This window comes from Neovison vison, chromosome 7 (assembly GCF_020171115.1).
Source record: "Neovison vison isolate M4711 chromosome 7, ASM_NN_V1, whole genome shotgun sequence".
Lineage (NCBI taxonomy): Eukaryota > Metazoa > Chordata > Mammalia > Carnivora > Mustelidae > Neogale > Neogale vison.
The window spans coordinates 2,630,490-2,642,497 of record NC_058097.1 but is presented as its reverse complement, the minus strand read 5'-3'; positions in this window follow the sequence as shown (position 1 = coordinate 2,642,497).

Here is a 12,008-nt window from a genome sequence, read left to right as displayed (position 1 = left end):
GGAGTTTGGGGGACACCTTCCAACCCCGTCCGGTAACTACAGGCATGGAGGGCGGTGCAGTCTGGATGAGGTTTTGGACGCCGGTCTATGATGCTGGGAAGGTTACTTGGCATCTCTGAGCCCCGGCCCTTCTCCCTAGGGCAGGGATAACAGTGCGGCCGCACAGGGAGCTCGGGAGGCTGCTCCCTGGGCACGGTGCCCGCACACCGGGAGTGCACATGCAAAGCAGTTAGTATTGTACGTACACGGCACTTTGCAGAGGACCTAAGACGTGCCGAGTGGTCTGTTTGGGCCCGGATGCCCTCAACAGCCCCTCCTTCAGCAGTCATATTCCTCCGTTTCCAAGTGTCTGGCTGCTACTGGGGAGAAGGTGCCTCATGTGAGATAACACTGGGGGTCCCAAGGCTTTGGGCCTCGATAGTCACTGACACTCCTTCTCTGGCCCCAGATGTACGTTCCCTGTGAGGACCCAGGAAACAGAACTCCATCCTAACAAGGTGGCCAAGAGGTAGAGGAGCCGGGGCCGCAGGGGCAGGCAGGGGCCTCCTGAGCTGGGGGCATCCAGGAAGAGGTGCCCCCGCCCTGTCTCTGACTCAGCCTGCTGCGTTGGCTCCCAAGTCACGAGAGAGTTGAGGGAGGTCAGTGGGCCCTCTCCTGTGCCAACTCCCCTCTCTAATCCCCTGTGCGTGAGAGGGACACAGGCAGGACACGGGCCCCCAGCCAGAGAGGCCTGGAGAGGGGGGCCAGACCGAGGTGGAGAAGGGCTGGGTGTAGTGCTGGTGGGGGGGGGGTCTCACCCACAAGAAACACAGGGAGAATTCGAGAAGGGCGGGAGCATGTTACGGGATGTGCTGCTCTTGAAGACAAAGTGGCATCCACGGGACAGACCTAAGCGGGAGCCAGCGAACTCCAGCCAAGTCCAGACTGCCGCTGCCGTCTGCTTTTGTAAGTCAGGTTTCACCGCAGCACTGCCCCATCTCTGGCCGCTCCGGTGCCACAAGGGCAGAATTCTGCAACACCCCCTGCGAACCTGTGTGACCTGCGAACCCCAAAGTACTGACTGTCCACCCCCTTAAAGAAACAGTCAGCAGGCCCCTGAAATGAAAGTTGGAAATCCTTTTTCTGGATCATTCTGTGCAGCGGGACGCTGCTTCCCGGAACCTGCTTCCGGCAGAGCCGAGCCACCTGCAGCCTGCAGTGTAGCCGGGCTGTGGTGCGGGAGCCGCTGGCCTGCACGCCAGATGTGCTCCGCAGATAAAAGCTGTCCGGAGACCCTTCGCATGGAAAACAAGGAAAATAATAGCCAGGACCACCGAGGAGGGAGAGACGGGGCAGGGATGGAAGCAGAGTCTCTACGAGAAGTGAGGCTGGGGGAGGACCGGGCACGCCGTAGAACAGGCAGAAGACGGAACACCGGGCTTCTCATCTGGTCCCCAGCACGTTCAAGGTCCCCACGGTTCCCTGGCACACCCGGGACTCCCCCTTAGTATGTGTTCGTCGCTTTAATCTAGGCGCCGGCCCTCCACTGACAAGGGGTGTAAAGATAGCTTGAGTCTGCCGTCCCCCCGTGGACCCCTTTAACTGGAGAGCTGCCACTCCTCCGGCCACAGAGTCCTTGGGGCATTTCACACTGATGCCCACAGTATGAGAGGGGGAAGGGGCGGGGGGGGTGCGGGATGGACAGGCAGCTACTCAAGAAAGCTCTAGAGGACTTCCTGGAGGAGGGAGCTTTTGATCTGGGCCTTGCAAACTGAGTAGCAGTTCAGCAACCGGCTGAGCCCCTCCCCGAGCCCGCGATGCTCTGACCAGGGAATGGGGGTTCAGGCAAGCCTGTGGAGGGGCAGGAACACTTGAGGCTGTCTGAGCTCCTCTGGGAGAAGAAATTTAAACAGAGCAGACTCCTGAGGCTCGCTGACAGACACAGGAGGAGGAGACAGAACTGGAGGGGGAGAAAGTGGAGGAAAAAAGAGGAGAGGCCCAGACGCAGAGGGTGGGGATCCCAGAGTATCAGCTTAGTTTAAGAGCATGGCTCAGGGTGCCTGGCATTTATGTATCTCCTACGGAACCCTCATGACTGTCAGGGGTGCCGTCACTGTCTGAGGCTCAGAAGGGACTCGCTCAGGACACGCAGCTAGAAACCGCAGAGCGGATCTGCACGCAGGCGGTGTGGCTCCAGCGCCCTCCCTCTGACACCCGGCCAGGCTCTCCTGCTTCACCTGTCATCACCAACAGGATTTTCCAACTCTTGAGAGGCAGGTGCCCATAGGGGGATGTCTGCTCATAGCCTCCCCCCAGGATCCCCACCACTGGGCATGGGGCTCGGAGGACAGGATGGCCTTGGCTGGGCTGGGGGTCCTGGCCAGGCTACAGTTAGCTGGTCACCATGCAGCCGTGGCATGTCACCTCTGACAGCCCCTGCCCCCAAGGGCCTCCTGCCTTCCCGATCCGCGCACATTCTCCCACAGATGAGAGGGTACTCTCAGGTTCACTGCCTTTTCCCAGCCTGCACCACCACTGCTGAGCAGCTTCCTGGGGCCGCCCATGCAGCCAGCAACTTGGCCAGACATGGAGGGGCTGCATCGGGGGAGGGCAGGGGGATGGCTCCAGCTCCGGGAGGACACCTGCCCTTTCCAGCCTCGGGGACCTTGTGCTCACAGACTCTGATGTCTGTGGCACCCTTATTCTCATCTGGAAAACTGTCCACGTCCTTGGGGACCCACCCCTTCCACAAAGAGTGTACTGTCACTTCTGAGCTTGTCAACCTGCTGTGTCCCCTACTGTTTAGAGCTGGGCCGCTGCTTTATCCCCACCACCAGGACACTGTCCGCGCCGGGCACCGAGTAGGTGGTCATTAAATGAGACCTTCTAACCCTCAATGGGTACCATCCCCCTCTACTCCACTCCCACCCGGCCCACAAGGGACCAAGGGCTTGGACCCCACTTCTGGGAAGTCACCAGGTCCTGGCCCTGGACAAGGCTTGTTTGTGCCTTCGGGGAGCACGATATCATCTCTACGAGAAGAGAGGCCGCTCCTTCCCAGTCACCAGCCGCGGGCCCCACCGGCGATTTTCCACTCTGCCTTCAGAGTGGACTGAGACCTAAGTCCAACTCCAAGAGTTAAAATAATACACATTCTACGATGACTAATATGGGGGGAAATCCAGTGCTTCTCAGGAAATAATATTCCACAGGCTGTGTTACCTTTTGCTGGGAAACTCCCAGTTCCCACCAGAGAGATGAGAAAAGCCATCCATTTCCAGGCAGCCGAGCTAGTGCAGGACCCAGGCCTCCAACCGTGGCACGTCGGCCGCACTCGGAACACCTGTCTTCCAGCAGGAACAGACCTCTTCCAAATAAACACACAGGCTTTGGGAATGAGGCCTGGCTGGGGAAGGGGTCTGTCCGCCCCACTCCGGATATCCTGGACAACAGTCAAAACGCTTCCTTCCACTGTCTTAGAGAAAAATGGCACCTCCGTCCAGGCAATTCTTTTTCCTTTCTAACTGGAGAACCATGCTGAGAATGCTTTCCAAAAAGCCAGAACAACCTGGAAACACCTCCTGGACTTAGCAGAGTCTGTGGCTTTTTCATTCATTTCTCTATGCTTTCATGCACTCATTCAACAGGTCCGTATTGAGCCCCTGCTCAAAAAACAATGCCCGGGGTGGGGTGCATTGTGTGGGATAGGGTCCCCTTCTTGGGGCTCTGGCTCTATTATCATCAACCCCAGCCTAGCAAGGGCAGCTCCTTGTCTGCCAACTGCCATGCTCGAGCGGCTGTCCAGCCAGGAGCCACACTTGGCATCCTACCGGGCAATCAGGTAGGCCCACAAGACCCCTCGGCCAGTCCTCATGGAGAGACTGAGCAGAAGGGACATAAGGACCCCACCGGTGAGGAAGCACAGGTCACCTCTCTCCCAACCACACACTGAATACAGAGCACCCCGGCCTCCTGGGCGGGGGGGAGGCAGAGCCACAAGGTGGCAGGAGCCTGGGCCCTTCTATGACTCCCCAGGAGTAGACAAACTAATAAACCCAGCATGGTGCCCATCCACCAAGCCCCGTCCCCCGTTGCTGATGCAACATAGCTGAACCCCTTTCGAGGCTGTCCCAGGCAGGAACCCGGGGAGCAGCCCTGAGATGCTGTGCGGTCCCACCACCTGGACGGGCCCGGGAGTGAGGAGGAGAATTTGCGATGAGGCGGAGGGGAACCTGAGCTGGGAGACAGTCCCGACAAAGGCCTCAGCCACCACCACGGGGAGTCCGGGAGTCTGGGGCTGGGCTGGCCTTTCAGAGCTGTCCCATGCGGGGCTGGGGCCGGTGCGCATACCCGGCCGAGATCGGTCATTGAGGGCCGCTCCGCACAAAGCCAGGAGGCGACGTGGGTCAAGGCACATTTCTACTGCTACAGGAACCCCAAAGAGAGCTGCAGCTACAAGGGCAGTGCGTCCTCCTTTCTCAAGGGGGATCTGGGCGGTGTGTCCCAGAGCCCACCTGCACCCAGTGATGGGCCCTGCTCCTTGGGGTCACGAGCTCCCAACCTGAAGTCCAGCAGACACGTCTGACCGACGGGGCCCAGCCTGTGTGTCCGCATCCCAGCTGCCGGGAGGCAGGGACATTCCATTGCCTGGAGTGTCTACTTCTGAGCTCTGTCCCCTACCCACTTCCCAAGCACAGGCTGGGCGCCAGATGACCACGAAGAAGCATAAGAGGTTACTGCGTCCATGGGCGAGCTGGCGGGCGGTCAGCGGCGCGGCAGGGGACAGCTGAGGAGAGTCTGATACAAGGAGACTCTAGGAAGTGCGTTGGGAAAGTCACAGGGTGGTGCAGGGCCCAGCCCCTGAAGGGGGCAAAGGCAGGGTTACTGGTAACTCAAGAGAATCATGTGTGCAGGGGGTCATCCCGGTGACCCCGCAGGAAGTTCCACGAGGGCTCTCTCCTCTGCCTGCCAAGGAAGGGAGACTCACCCACCTGATGGGCTCACATCTCTCAAAAATTCTGACGGGCTAGTGTGCGCCGAGAGCTTTCGCTCAACGTCCAGCCGCCTGTCCACCCCTGGCACGTACCACTCGTTTATTCTCATACTAACCCCGAGACCGGTCCCATTCCACTCTGTTCGCGGCAGACACTGTCAGCGCTCTGCTCCTCCCCCTGTCCCCGACCCCAGGCCCCTTCTGTGCACTTTGACCCGACCCCAGAGCCAGCGGCTGCTGCCGTCACTGGAAGTCAGTGCTTCCCAGCTGGCAGGCCGGAGGGCCGGGCCGAGGGACGGACATCCTACAGCGACCGCTCCCACCAGAGGTGATGGGGACGAGGCTGTGAGTACCACAGCTCCTTCACCGCTCTGGCGGGCTTGGAGGTGTGTGTTCTCTGGTTTCCGGAGTTTCCTCCATGGGGTGAAGCCCTAGGGACCCACGCCAGTACCTGGTGCCGGCTCCCTCCCTGCGGGTCTCACCCCACCCGCTGGTCCTGCAGGTGCTTCCTGCATCCGCCTCCGGAACTGCCCCACACTCAAATCCCGCCACAGGGGCTGCCTCAGTGAGAGCCAGACTGAGATGAAGAAGCGCAGAGAGCTCAAGTGTTACGCCCCGGGCCGCACAGCCTGGCCGGGCACAGGAGCCTGGGACCCCACTGAAGACACACATCTTGGAAATGATCGTCCCAAGTTCAGAGACTCCCCAAACTCCGAGGCATGTGCTGGTGAATGTCAGGGTTTCTGTCTACACACTTTGCTCTGCCAAGGACAGATCCAGACGGAGCCTGGCATTGCCTTCTGGCTGATAGCCATCCCTGTTCCTCCCTGGCCACCTGCAGTGCAGGGCTTCTGTCCCCTTCCGTTCCCCATGCCTGCAGCAGACGTGCGAGGAGGCTTTGCGCAGTGTCGGGGCAGTAAGCTTGAGTGCAAGGGGCCGGGACTCTGCGCGGGACCCACACCAGGCGCTCTGCGTTCAGTGCCGTGTTCTGCCCCCCCTCAGCCCTGCGAGCAGCGGGTCACAGACCCCCTCGCACCTTCCCAGATGCAGTCCCAAGGGTGTTACTTTTTGGCCCAAACCCTGCCCAGATTCCCTGCTGAACGTCCTAAGTCCTTAACCTGACCCAACCTCCATGAGGCCTGGGCCCAATCCCCACGTCTCTCTGGCCTCCTTGTCCTCCACCACGTGCTCCTGGGCAGCTGCCATCCCAGGCCGGAGGGAGGAGGGGAAGTCCGAGCGGGGCGGTCACAGCACACCTGTGAGCTGCCACACACACACCAGGTCTCGCTGCCTCACCCGCTTCCCAGTGGGGAAACTGAGGCATGACAAAGGTGATAGGACTCGCCCAAGTTAACATAGCCGACAATGAGCTGGGCCCAGACTCTGTGGTCGTTACGTAAGGCCGCCTCTGCACAGGTCACCCCACGCGGGTGTTCGGACAGCATTGGTCAAGCAGCCTGGCCTGCATGGACCAGCAAAGACAAGATGAGATGTTGACAAGCGATAAGAACGGGCAGAACGGGCGCTTTCGGGGGGCTTCCAGGAGGAGGTAGCCTCTGAGCGGGGCTGGGAAGGCAGAGAAAGATTTAAATAGGAAGGGACTTTGGAACAGCAAGGACAGTGTCCACAGTGACACAGCACGGCCCAAGCATGGGTAGGAGGACGTCCAGCGAATCGGCCATTCACCGGGAAAGCGTACACTTGGCCTGGTTGGTTGGGCTCCCGAAAAAGACAAGAAACGTGGTTTTTCCAAGCTGCCTGATGGTGAGGCACAAGGAGCTGTTCATTGAGGGGCCCATCTGAGCACCCATTTTTCTTTTTGTTGCGAGTTCCTGGGGCATTCTGAGTAGAGTGTGAAATCACATTTACACAGAGAGGTGGGAACCTCTCTGAGCAGCCCTTCATCCCCCAGAATAGGTCTGCGAGTCTTGTGCGTGCCGAGCGCATGAACACTATTTCACACCGCCGCGGGCTTCTGCGTCGGCCCGGGAGAGGCTGCCTGGTGAGAGTGGGCCGGAGCTGGCTTCCCTCCTCTCTCTGCCCTCCGACGTCTGGTGCACGTCCACCACGGGCATGCCTGTGTTTAACTTGGCAGTGGGACGCTGGAAGGGGCTGGGAAGCCTTGGGGATATTTGGAACTGCTGAGGAACTGGTCATTGGCTTCTAACAAATCTGCATTCCTATACATCTGCTCCTCTGGGCCTGCACTTGAAAAGGCGGCTTATTCATCAGCCAGGGTGGAATTTGGTCCCTGGGGTTGCTGGCTTCCATCCCTCTCTGGGTCCATGTAATCCATCATGGAAATAGCAGCTAATCTGCAAGGAACAATGGAGTCTGTCCCTCGTCTGTAGGGTCCTGGCATGGCCGCGGCTCTGTGGGCAGTGGGGCTGGGTGAGGCTTGGACTCAGAAGCAGGAGAGTCATAGAGTCTCACCGCTACAGACTGAACTGTGCTCCCCCCAGCTCGAACGCTCACACCCTAACCCCCCTGTGGCGGCAGTTGGAGGTGGGACCTTCGGGAGGTGAAGAAGGTCACAGGGGTGGGACCCCCGCGGTGGGGTTAGCGGCTCTGTAAGAAGAGGAAGATGGAAGTCCGTGTCTCTCCAGCACACCAGGACCAGGACCCAGGGAGGCAGCCTTCTGCAGGCCAGGAAGAGAGTCCTCAGCAGGAACTGACTCTGCCAGGGCTTTGATCTGGGACTTCCAGCCTCCGGTCCGTGCTGCTTTGTTACAGGGACCCAGGCGGGCTCGCATACTGCGGAGGGCGGCACAGAGGCTGGGAGCCGTCTCGCCGGGCAGTAAGCCGGGAGGGACACCCTGGGCCGACAAGAAATCAGCCCCCTCTTCCTTGGGGTGACAGCAGTCCTTCCCCACGTGTCGGCAGGGAGCGCAGCCACCACTCCCGTCTCCCCGTCAGCACCGTGGGCTCCCGTGACCGCGTCCTCACCAAGGGGGCAGGCAATGCCGTGTCACGTCTCGGGGGGCACTGTCTGCCCTCCATTCTGCTCCTCCCCGTCCTGGCTGGAGCACGGCCACGGTGCTGGCAGCTCAGCCTCGGGCCTGTGGGCAAGGACCTCACCCTCGGGGGCGACAGGGCAGGAAGACGACCGAGGGGACCTGGACGTTGGCGTGAGCTCGTGGCACGCAGCCCGGCTGCCCGTGGCGAAAGGAGAGACAGGCCTCCGGTGGCGTGAGCCGCTGTCCTGACGGCTCTTCCTTGTCGCAGCAACTGGGCCTGAACCTCGTGAACCCATGAGCTGAGTTAGGCATTGGCCCCCGAGGAACTGTCCTCCTCACCCCGAAAGGATTTTGTATCTTAGGAGGAAGTTTCTGTGCATCGATGGCAAGTGAGAAGAACTCGGTGCAGAGCTGAGGCCCTGCGGGTGTGCGCTGGTGCCCCAAGTCCCCGAGACAGGCTTGTCCCCTTCGAGAAGCAAGGCACGGTGCTGGATGCTCATGGTAGAGGGACCGAGGGGCCCCGCGGAGACGCAGAAGCTGACTTCCGGGAGCCCACTGCTCTGGAAGGCACAGGGTGCCGCGGAGTCCAGCCGCTTCCGGCCGGTTGACTCTGACGGGTCTGCACTCCGGCCCCCACGCCCTTCACGCATCCACCTTACCTCTTCTGTCCTGACTTCGTTCCCGGACCGCTCCGCTTGGCTGAAGCCCCCGGGGTTTGACGGGTGCTGTTTGACACCCGGGTGACACGTTACAAACTCCAGGAGCCTCCGTCAGGAAGGCAAGACGGCAACGTGAGCTGGTTTCCCTGAGGTTGCGGGGGTTTTATGCCTGAGCCCGCCCCTCCCATGAGCTGAACTTTTATGACTTGGAAAGAAGACAACAAGTTGTGCACATTTCCAAGAATTCTTGACGCAAGTTCCATAGAGTACAGGACTCATTAAGCATGTACCTAAGTCCCAGTTTGGGACGCAGAGACTGTCAAAACCCCCCAGGGAGCTGGGCGGGCGCCCCAGGAGCAGATCCGGGGTCTGCTCCGTGGTGGTCTGGCATCAAGCCGGGCTGGAGGACACGGGCTCTGGGGCCAGGGGGCCGGAGTCCGGCCATGGCTCTGCCACTCACAGCCTGGCTCCTCGCCCCCTGTGCGTCTTGGGTTTCCCTCTGCAAAATGGCACACAATGGTACGCTAACCGTGCCCACTTCAGCGGGGCACCGTGGGGGAACAGCAGTGAACCTGAGACAAGAATTCATGGACCACGACGGGCACAAAGCAAAATCTTGACCGTTCCAGCGGCTATTTTTCAGATTATTAGTATTCCCAGTTTGGATCCAGACCAGCCCCGCCTTCCCTCCTAGAGGGCCTTTCCTGTCCATCCAACGTTCTCAGCCACTGGGCCTGGCACTCTGGAACCCAGATCCCCTGTGTGGCACGTCACGAAGATCCATTGAGAAAGGGTTGTCAGAGGGCTGGCGCTGCTTGAGTATCGGAGGACCCGTGTCTCGTGTCATAAATCGACCTCATTTACATAAGACCCATCCCTTCTGTAGATGAGACCCGATTTGCTGGGACTTGGCCAGTGGTTCTCCCCGTTGTGGCCTCATCTTCCTTGCGTGCTCTGATACGCTTCCTTTTGTCTAGCATAGGTCTTTAAAAACAACGAAAAACTATACAAATAAAACAAGTGGAGAAAAATTAGAAAATACAGACGGGTAAAAAGAGGAAAATGCAGATCCCTAGCAACGCCCCAACCCATGGGAACCACTGCTGGCAGGTGGCTGCACATCCTCCCGCAGACCCACGTGGGAGCGCCCGCCAGCAATCTCTGTTCCTGATACACGGCTTTTTTGGTCCTCCTGTGAATTCTGGAATCATCCAGGTAACATCCTGGGGTTCAGAACTTCTGGAGGATTTTTCACCACCAAGCAGCTCACGCAGCCAGGAAATGGTGGGGGCACCTGAGGTCGAGTTTCCGGGAAACGAAGCTGAGTGGGAACCCCTGAGAAAGTCTTTGCAGGGAGGGTGCTCTCGGTGGGAGAGGACGGGGAAGGGCCGAGCCGGGAGGGGCTCTCAGTAGAGTATGGAGTGACAGCAGCATCGCAGGTGGGGCCCGGTCTCGGGTGTGAGGGTGCCCGGCTCCCCAGCGAGGTAGCTCCCCTTAAACCATGGGCACGCCTGCCCAGGAGGGGCGCTGAGAGCTGCTGGCAGCCGGTCGTCACGGTCTCCGGAGCTGTGGGCACAGCCAATAAAGGGATCCAGGCAGGGTCCCCCACATCAGGCCACCTGACACCTAGACTGGTCATTCTTTTTCTGTTCAGCTTTGTCCCGCTCCCAGCTCAGCCCAAGCCCTGGGATAGAGACGCCCCCAGGGTCCCTATTCTTGAGGCCGGACGGAGCCTCTTGGCCTCTCCAGGTCCATCCCCTCTGCCTTGCCCCAGGCCCTGGGGTGGCTGCATAGGAGCCAATGAACTCCTTGGGCTCTGGCTTCCAGCTGAGTTCAGCCCATGCGAGGCTTGGCATAGGAGCTGAAGGTGGGGAGAGGGTAAAGTCTGAGGGTCTCTTTCCCGCCTCCCTTCCTGCAGGGTCCCCACGTGGTTGTGTCCCTCCTGAGGCTTCAGCATCCTAGAGGCCACCTTCCCTCCCTGGGAGTCCCTCTCTCCATTCCCAACTCTATCTTCCTATCTTCCTGTCCCCTTGGCACAGCCAGGGTTTCCACGGACCCTGCCCAGGCCTCTGTAAACGGTCCCTTGATCGCCCTTTCCTGGGTACCCAGCCAGGGCCGGACCGGCACGAGGGCTGGTGGTCCAGTGAGAAGGTTGTTGGATCCAGAAACAGGAGTCTTGAGGGACCCCGGAACGCCCAGCCACAGAGCAACCAGAGCAACCCAAGGATTCCCGGGGTCCTGCTCACAAGGACGCCGGGGTCATGGGAGGGAGAGACGCCCCTCAGGGGGAAGAACCAGGAGCCCCGTGCCACCATAAGATGGGAGACATGTCATTCAGCACACGTTCAGGGAGGGCTTCTCCGAAGCTGGGCTGCGCGGGACACAGCGCCCTCCGCTGACCTGGCGCTCTTCTCAGCCATCAAGGTAGTCAGAGGGTAAGGCAACAAGTCGACAAGACCATGCCAGCCCACAACAGCTGCCCGAACGGGGGGACAGAGAGAGTGGCTGGCACCTGCGGTCAGCGCCGGCTTGAGTATGGGCCAGGTCCCCCAGGGGACGTTAAGTAGCACCCAGTCGCTGTACCGGACCATTCACCCCACATGCTGAAAAACACATTTCCTCCCCAAGACAGAGGCCTCTCGCAGCCCTGCAGATCGAGTCTTTGTTCAGTGCTCACAGGCCCTGACACTTCTCCCATGCCGCTTCCCAGCACGGACAGGAGGGCAGGGCCACCAGCAGCCCAGGCTCCCGGCACTGGTCTTGCCTCCAGGGTTTACTCTCTGTTTCTGTGACAGGACACTGATTTTCTGTTTGCAGTGGAGATAGGGACCTGGCTTTGAAAATAAATGCATCTAAAAAAGCAAATGTGGGGCACCTGGGTGGCTCAGTGGGTTAAAGTCTCCCAGGATCCTGGGATCCTGGGATCGAGTCCCACATTGGGCTCTCTGCTCAGCAGAGATCCTGCTTCCTCCTCTCTCTGCCTGCCTCTCTGCCTACTTGTAATCTCTGTCTGTCAAATAAATAAAATCTTTTTAAAAAAATAAAAATAAAAAAGCAAATGCAGTGTCTAGTTAAGGATACGAAATGATCAGGAGTTCAGATAAGGCACGGCCAGATGGCGAAGGAGCCCTGCCCCGGCTGCACGAGTCCGAGCCAGTGGGTCGCGAAGAGTGTTGGCCGGGCCAGCAGCCTCAGCCAAGTCTCAGACCCCAGCCCAGCCCTGCGGATTCAGAAGCTCCGAAGTGCGGCCCAGGCGACCGCGTGTACCAAGGCTTCAGGGGACCCTCTGACGCTCACCCAAACTGAGACCCCCCCCATCCACGGCCTTGGGCCACAGGTGGCGCTGGTCCTGCTCAGACGGAACAGAAACGATTTAGAAGAAGAAACTGCACGAGGGCCCGGGGCTGGGAGGCTGGGCAG